Source organism: Lathyrus oleraceus, chromosome 1 (assembly GCF_024323335.1).
Source record: "Lathyrus oleraceus cultivar Zhongwan6 chromosome 1, CAAS_Psat_ZW6_1.0, whole genome shotgun sequence".
NCBI lineage: Eukaryota > Viridiplantae > Streptophyta > Magnoliopsida > Fabales > Fabaceae > Lathyrus > Lathyrus oleraceus.
In genome coordinates this window covers 392,921,215-392,930,424 of record NC_066579.1, presented here as the reverse complement: position 1 = coordinate 392,930,424, position 9,210 = coordinate 392,921,215, and the positions used below count along the sequence as shown (strand labels likewise).

The window sequence follows — 9,210 nt, the reverse complement described above, 5'->3', positions numbered from 1 at the left end:
GAAAGAAGCCTGAGTAACCGTCCAGATAGCAGAAATGAGAATGCTTGGCTAATCGTTCTAACATCTGGTCTATGAATGGTAAAGGAAAATGATCTTTTCGGGTTGCTTTGTTTAGCTTCCTATAGTCAATGCACATTCTCCATCCCGATTCAATTCGTTTGGTTATGGTTTCTCCTTTTTCATTTTCGATCACGGTTATACCCCCTTTCTTTGGTACTACGTGTACAGGGCTAACCCATTTGCTATCAGATATAGGATATATGATACCCGCCTCTAATAATTTCGTTACTTCCTTCTTTACTACCTCACTCAGGATCGGGTTTAGTCTCCTCTGATGTTCCCTAGAAGTTTTACAGTCTTCTTCTAGCATGATGCGGTGCATACAAATAGAAGGACTTATCCCTTTAAGATCGTTGATGTTGTATCCTAGTGCGATTGGATATTTTCTTAAGATATGTAGGAGTTTTTCAGTTTCGAGTTTTCCTAGGTCTGCATTTACTATCACTGGTCGTTCAAGTTCTAAGTCTAGGAATTCATATCTCAGATTTTTGGGAAGTGTTTTTAGGTCGAGGGTTGGTTTCTTGAGGCATTGCGTAGGATCCGATGTTATTGCTAAACATTGGTTAAGTTTGTCTTCTACACGACAGTCAAACAAATCGTCATTTTCTAATTCTGTTTCTTTTATGCATTCGTCGATGATATCCATGAAGTAACATGTGTCATCTATTGCAGGTGCTTTCAAAAATTTGGAAAGAATGAACTCAATTTTCTCTTCTCCTACTTCGAAAGTGAGTCGTCCTCGTTTTACGTCTATGATAGCACTGGCGGTTGCTAAGAATGGTCTTCCCAATATAATGGGGGTAACTTCATCTTCTCTTATGTCCATAATTATAAAATCGGTGGGAATGTAGAATTGACCTATGCGCATGGGAACGTTTTCAAGAATTCCTACAGGATATCTAACGGAACGATCTGCTAATTGCACAGACATTTTAGTTGGTCTTAATTCTCCCATTTCCAGTCTCTTGCATATGGACAAGGGCATAACACTGATACCGGCTCCTAAATCGCATAGAGCTTTGTCTATGACAAATTTTCCTATGTGACAGGGTATAGAGAAACTACCAGGGTCTTTAAGTTTAGGAGGCATATTCTGGATTATTGCGCTACACTCAGCAGTGAGTGTAACGGTTTCGCTATCTTCAAGTTTCCTTTTATTAGAAAGAATTTCTTTTAAGAACTTAGCATATGAGGGCATCTGTGTAATAACTTCTGTAAAAGGAATGGTGACGTTTAATTGTTTCAGTAGGTCAACAAATTTTTTAAATTGGCCCGCGTCTTTGGTTTTAATTTGCCTTTGAGGATAAGGGATAGGTGGTTTGTAAGGTGGCGGAGGTACATAAGGTTCTTTCTTTTCTACGGTTTCCTTATTACACTCTTCCTTTTCCTTAGGTTTACTTTCTTCCTCAGTTGACTTTTTAGAGTTTTGGTTTTCAATCCTTGGGTCAGACGGTCCTTCTACCTCTGTTCCACTTCTTAATATAATTGCATGAGCGTGGCTTTTCGGGTTAGGTTGGGGCTGTCCAGGAAATGTACCAGTTGGGGCAGCAGTAGGCGCTTGTTGTTGAGCTACTTGCGAGATTTGTGTTTCCAGCATTTTGTTAAGGGTAGCCAGGGCATCTACTTTACTTGCTAGTTGTTTAATTTGTTCGTTAGTGTGTACATTCTGGTTTAAGAACTCTTTATTCGTTTGCTGTTGAGAAGCTATGAAGTTCTCCATCATGATTTCCAAGTTGGATTTCCTAGGAACGTTATTGTTAGGTGTAGATGGGGTCGGCTTTTGATATCCAGGAGGTATAGGTGGGGCTTGACTGGGAGCTTGACCTGGTGCGTATAAAGCATTATTACTCTTATATGAAAAATTAGGATGGTTCTTCCAGTTTGAGTTATAGGTATGCGAGTAGGGATTTCCTTGAGCATAGTTCACTTGCGCTGCTTGGATTCTTGTTAGGAGTTGACAATCTGTAGGAGTGTGACCTTGAATTCCATAGACTTCGCAATTTTGAGTTACGGCAACCACGGTGGCTGGAGGTGATACATTCAAACTTTCGATTTTCTGGGCAAGATCATCCACTTTTGCATTAACATGATCAAGGCGACTTACCTCGTACATGCCCCCTTTTGTTTGAGGTTTTTCTACCATTGTTCGGTCGCTTCCCCACTGATAATGGTTTTGGGCCATGCTCTCGATAAGTTGATAAGCGTCAACGTAAGGTTTATCCATAAGCGCACCACCTGCAGCGGCGTCTATTGTTAACCTTGTGTTGTACAAGAGACCATTATAGAAGGTATGAATTACTAACCAGTCCTCTAAACCATGGTGTGGACAAAGTCTCATCATGTCTTTGTATCTTTCCCATGCTTCAAAAAGAGACTCGTTATCTTTCTGCTTAAATCCATTTATCTGGGCTCTTAACATAGCTGTTTTGCTTGGAGGAAAATATCGGGCAAGAAATACTTTCTTCAACTCATTCCATGTGGTGACTGAGTTGGAAGGAAGAGACTGAAGTCATCTTCTAGCTTTATCTCTTAACGAGAAAGGAAAGAGACGAAGTCGAATTGCCTCTGAAGTGACACCATTAGCTTTAACAGTATCAGCGTATTGGACGAATACGGATAAATGAAGGTTTGGATCCTCGGTAGGATTTCTAGAAAATTGATTCTGTTGCACTGCCTGCAACAGCGAAGGTTTAAGTTCGAAGTTGTTCGCTTCGATTGCGGGTGGAGCAATACTCGAATGCGGCTCATCTTGCGATGGAGCGGCGTAATCTCGAAGAGCACGAGCTGGTTCTGCCATCTCGGGTATCGGCGAAGGAAGGAGATTTTTGAGATCAGGAATTTCGATTGGAGGAAGATTGTTTGCAGCCCGATACTCCCGAATTCGTCGTAAGACTCGGAGATATCGTTCAACGTCGTTGATTCGTAAGTAGTACGGTTCGCCTTGTGAGCGAGTGTGTGGCATACAAATCAACGAAAAAGAAGGAAAAATAAAAAATGCCTTAGTCTCTACAGCGTAACAGAAGAGTTACGATATCGACTAAATAAAAGTCCCCGGCAACGGCGCCAAAAACTTGATCGCGACTTTATGAGTCTATTGGGGTATTAACTGCAAGTGCACAGTCTAATCGCGTAGTTTTAAAAGATATCGATCCCACAGGGACTTAATGAATCGATATACCGTTTTTCTAAGGTTACTTCGTAAAGCTAAGGCGGATGATACTTTGATGATTAGGGGGAAAAGTAAAACTAAAATTGGATCTAGATTAAATATCAAATAACACGGATATCGGTATGTAGTTCGTCGTAATTAGGGAATCAAGTCTTCGTTGGTTTCTTAGTTTTAAAATAAGTCTTTTCAGTAGACACTATTGATTAAAAGTCTTTTCTCAAACTCTCGCTCTGTTGAATCAGACTATGACTTTATATTAACGTACTCTCTCACTATTTAGTTAAATCTAAAATCACTTTTTGAAAGCAATGGAATCTATAGAAACTCTTTTTAAGAAAATACTAACCGTTTAAACACCCTCGTCTCAAACTCTCGCTCTGCTGACTTAGATTATATGATTAAACTTAAATGCTTAACTCTCGTCCTCACATTTAACTTTTAAAAATAATTTTTGAAAATGATTAGAATTTAATTAACATTAAAAATTGCTCTCGCCCTGATTTAAAGTTAATGTCCAATTTACACTGTCCAGTTAAAAGCTCAAATCGTCGTTCTATTGATTTTAACTTCTTTATGTCTTTTACTCTCGTACAAAAACTTTGGTGTTAACTCTGTAAATTGAGACCAGAAAAAGAGTGACTATATTTTGAAATAAATTTAAACCAACTCAGTTTTGATTCCTTTATTCCGCTTACTTTACATACCGATATCTAAATTTATTTAGCCGGACATGCTAAACAGGCCTAAACAATTATTATGCTTAAATACAGCCATATCAGACAAACAGTATAGATAAACAGCAGCACAGAGCATATATAAGTTAAAACAATAAATTAATGAATCTGTAAAATTAATAGAAATCTTGGTTGTTCCCTAGCTTCGATGCTTGAACACTCCACCACAAACCAGTTGGATCTGTTCTTCACAATCTTCGATCAGACAGTAAAATAAAAACAAAGAAGTAAAATACTATGATCTAACGTAAGGTTAGATCCAGTAAAAGTTACACAATAGTTTCCGGTGTAGAAACTATTGTGAGAAAATTAATTGAATGCCTAAAAAATTAAGCTAACAAAAAAAATAAAATAAAATGCTAAGGAAATAAAAATGCTGAGAAAATGGAATGCTGGAAAATGTATTGCTGTAAAAACTTGCACGGCGAAAAGGAGAGGACCCCTCAATTGGATCCCTTGAGGTCTATTTATATTCATCCATAAAGTAACCGTTTCCCAAAAGTTCCTTCAGTATGGTTTCTAACGTGTCAACGAGTCAAGCGGAGAAATAGGGGAGAAGTGCTTTTGTTACGCGCGTCAAAGGCAGAAAAATAGGAGTGGGGGTGTGACGTCCGTCACACCATGTGTTACGCTCGTAACACTAAGCAGAGGGGCGTGACGCTCGTCACGTGAGTGTGGCGGTCGTCACAGCGTCACAGCGCTTCTCCTTGTAGTTGTGGGCTGGGCTTTAGTGGAATGCTTTTCCTAGAGAATCCTCTTTTTGCACCCCTTTTTCTTTCTTTTTCACATATGCTTCAAATAATGTTACCTGAAATAAATAGAAGGAAAATACCAAGTAATATCGAATAATATAAAATAAATCGAATCAAATAATAATATAATTTAATTAAATCGAGTCCAAAAAATGTGATATAGTTTCATGTTATCACTTACTAAAAAGATAGTCCAACAGAATCTAGAAAAATCGTCCACTATTACGAAACCGTAATAATTTCCTCCTAGACTTTTAATCCTAGACGGCCCAAATAAGTCCATATGAAGAAGTTCGAGAGGTCTCGCTGTTGAAACGATATTTTTGGATTTAAATGAGATCCTCGTTTGCTTCCCTTTTTGACAAGCATCACAAAGGTGATCCTTGGTGAACTTTATTTTGGGGAGACCTAGGACTAGATCTTTTGAGACTACTTTGTTTAGTAAGTCAAAGTTAACATGTGCTAAACGCCTATGCCATAACCATGAATCTTCACTCATTGTTACAAGGCATTTGTCACTTGTTAACGATACTTCGTTCAAGTCTAACATATAGACATTATTCACTCGCAGGCCATTAAACATACTCTTCTTATCATCATTATGTACAATTTTGCAACAATCTTTTGAAAATGATACATTGTATCCTTTGTCACATAATTGACTGATGCTAAGTAGATTGTGTTTAAGACCTTCGACAAGCAATACATCAGAAATAGTAGTGGAAGAAGGGTTACCTACACTACCTTTACCTAGTATTGCTCCACGGTTGTTGTCACCATAGGTTACATATCCTTTCTTCTTAGCCACGAAGTCAATGAAGAGTGATATGTCTCCTGACATGTGCCTTGAGCATCCACTGTCGAGAACCCATCTTCTCTCGGTGGTCTCGAGGCATTGTACCTATGGAAATGCAATTAACACGAGAAGGTACCCAATGGCTTATTGGGTCCTGAATGGTGAGTAACAAAATGGTTGCATTTAGGCAGCCATTGATAAATGCCTTTAGGAACTAAGAATCTCCTAAACCTGCATTTAGCAATGGAGTGGCCTTTCTTGCAACAATAAAGACAAGAGAAATTAACATTTTGATTACCTTTGCTATCTTCATCCTTTATAACATATTTATATTTTTGATATGGGTTAACCATACTTTTTCGAAAGTTTGATTTATCGATTGCAAAGGTAATCTTGGGCTCAAGAGCCTTGTCAAGTTTGGCCTTTAGGTTTCTTACTTCACCTTGCCAAATATAACAAGTATCACACCCAAAGTTAATCATCCTACTTCTAAGGTCCTCACAACCTATTTTTGTGCTTTCTACTATAGAAGCTTTGAGTGCCTCAAGTTTCCTTTCGGATTCTTGAATTTTTTGTTCCAAATGGGTAAAAATATGGTTATTTGAGGGAAGCCTTTTAAAGGCCTCTTTCGCTTCACAGTGTAAAGTATCAAAAGCAGCTTGTAATTCATGATGAGACATACTAGAGGATTTTTCATATTTAGCATGTCGTACCTGTTTCTTTTTGTTCTTTTGATGAGCAGAGAGGCATAGGTTTACAGCTTCATCTTCATCACTAGAACTTTCATCATCGGAGGAGTCGCTATCGCTTTCCCAAGCTATGTATGCTCTGCTTGGCTTTGATGATTTCTTGTGTGATTTGTATGATTCCTTTTCCTTTGTCTTCTTGTTCATCGGACAGTCCGGTTTGTAATCACCGGGCTTCCCACAAGTGTAGCACGACCCTCTAGTCTTTTTACCTTTTGAGTCATCATCTTTAGAGTACCTCGATTATTTCCGGAAGTTTACCAAGTTCTTCTCGGAATGTTGGATGTCGTTCTTTCTCACGTAACGATTGTAACGTTTAACGAACAACCCCATATCTTCGCTCTTGTCCTCTTCTTCTTCGTCGCTCGAGGAATAATCACTTTGCTCTTTTGCTTGAGACTTCGAGGAAGAAGTCTTGAGAGCTATTGATTTCTTTTCACTCACCTTTGTTTTGTCCTTTTTTTCTTTCTTTTCGTGTTGTTCCAGGCTCAAGAGTACTTGTTCATGCTCTTGTAGTTTGCCAAATAATGTTGTCAAGTCTAATATGGTAAGATCATTTGCTTCTTTGATGGTGGTGACTTTCGGCTGCCATTCCCTGTTAAGACATCTCAAGATCTTATTAGTAGCAACATCATTGGAAACCGGCCTACCTAGTGAATGTAATCGATTGATAAGATGAGTAAATCTCTTTTGCATGTCAGCAATGGTTTCCCCTTGCTCCATGAAAAAGAGATCAAACTCTTGTGTTAGTGTGTTGATTCTTGCCAACTTAACATCATTCGTCCCCTCATGGGCAATTTGTAGTGAATCCCACATGGCCTTAGCAGTAGGACAATGGGATACACGATAGTATTCATCTACACCTAATGAGGAGATTAGGATATTTTTGGCTTTCCAATCATAATTGTAATTCTTTTCATCATCATCGGTCCATTGTGCTTCGGGCTTAGGCACTAATTCATTATTCTCATTGGTCATGGTTATTTCAATTGGACCATTGAGAATAACGTTCCATATTTTTCTATCTATGGAATTTATGTGCACCTGCATACAGTCTTTCCAATAACTATAATTTTCACCATTGAAAACGGGAGCTCTATTATAAGCCCCTTTAGGTTCGTTAGCCATTTTCTATCAAAGTTATATTTTGAAGCACGGAGTGAACCGGAGCTCCTGATACCACTTGTTAGACTATGGCACGGATCTAGAAGGGGGGGTTGAATAGATCCCAATTAAAAATTGAGTCGGCGCTACCAATTAAAAATTGGTTTTGAAAATTTGTTTTAAGTGCGGAAGCGGCCGAGGAAAATATAGTCTAAAACAAACCATTATTGGAAAACCGGATATGCGACAAGCCTATGGATTAGTGATAATGTAGAATACGAATCACTACACTAGTCACACTATCAAGGATTTGTTTCACTAGCTCAGATTCCTAGTTCCAATGATTCAAAGAGCAAACCAAACTAGATACACAACTAAGATAGTTTTGGCTTAGGCAAATTATCAAACACTTGGTGTGCAAAAACACTCCAAGTGATATTTATGTTGAGTAAGAGATTTCAATTAGTCTAGTACAATATTTTATTGTACTTTGAATTCAAAAACAGAGTTTTAACTTCTTACTCAATTAATATCAAGGTTTGATAAAAGTGCTTATCCAAAAATCACTTAATTTTTAAGCTAAAACAAATATGCTGAAAAATAGAGAAGGCAAAGATTTGATGAGGCAGTTCCCCCGTCGTCCTCGCTTCGGGGTACGTCTGCCCTCAATTCTAAAACTAGAATTGAGATGATTTAATAGATATCACCTGTTGAATTTAACCGTTTATACAAGGATTGCAAAGCAAATATACAACAGAACTCTCAAGACGTTGAAGGTTGCTTCCACTCCTTGTTCCTTGATTCAAGGTGAATCAAGTCCTTCGATTGTTCTTGATAGACCTCCGATTCCAGCCCCTTTGTTGAATAACCCTCAGTTCTTCAAACCCTCGACCCGACTGATCTCAACTACAACAAATCGAACCCGAAATCTTCCCTTCAATTTCATTGAATCCGCTACTAGATTGACAAAGACTTCCTCTTCTCAATCACCTTCGCTCAGCTGAAAATTGATGAAGAATTCGTCCAAAAACCCCCAAACACAAACCAGTCTTGGAGGACAAAACCCTAACAGTTTTATTCAAGAAAAAACCTATCGCAAGCTTCAACCCGAACCGGATTCCCCAATCACGGCTTCGAACCTTATCACCTTTAACCAATCACAAAGCACTTCAAAAATGGTTGTGTGTAGTTGATGTTATGTGAGATGTTGAAGATGAAGATGATGAATCTTGGACACCTATTTCACTTTTTCTGGTTTCTTTGAACACTTGAAACAATTTGACAAATGTTAGTTGATACAAGCAACTAAACTTCTATATATAGTAACCAACTTACCAACCAAACTTAACAGTATTTCAAACAGAGTGGGAAATACACAAAAACTGAATTTGCGCACGAGCGGTCGACCATAGCAGGTCTATGCATCGATGCATGGCCTGCAATATCAGTATGCGTCGACCATAGGTCGGCGTGCGCTGACCCGTGGGAAAATGAAGGCTTCATGCGCCGACCCTGTGGTCGACTCAAGTCTCCATGCGTTGACCCGTGACCAACTGCACTATGCTATGCGCCGACCTGTGGTCGACTCAAGCCTCGATGCGCTGACTAGTGACCAACTGCACTATGCTATGCGCTGACCCTTGCGGTCGACTCAAACCCTGCAAATCTGCAAAAATTCATATTTTTATGGTTTTCATGCATTTTGTCATGATCACATTTTATCCACATATGTTGTATGAAATATAGCAGTTTTAGATGAGCATAGAAAAGGATATGATAGGTGATATGTTGCATTTGTTTTGTAGAAGTGGAATCGACAATGCCGATTCATCCATGGTGGTCATTTGTC

At 38.7% G+C, this 9,210-nt stretch overlaps 1 non-coding gene across 1 annotated transcript; it reads left to right on the top strand.

The window, feature by feature from the left end:
• Nucleotides 1-2,372: 2,372 nt before the first annotated feature.
• On the top strand, nt 2,373-2,479 carry LOC127117139 (small nucleolar RNA R71). Its single transcript, XR_007801899.1, has one exon. It is a non-coding gene; the product is annotated as a small nucleolar RNA R71 (small nucleolar RNA).
• The last annotated feature ends 6,731 nt before the right edge of the window (nt 2,480-9,210 follow it).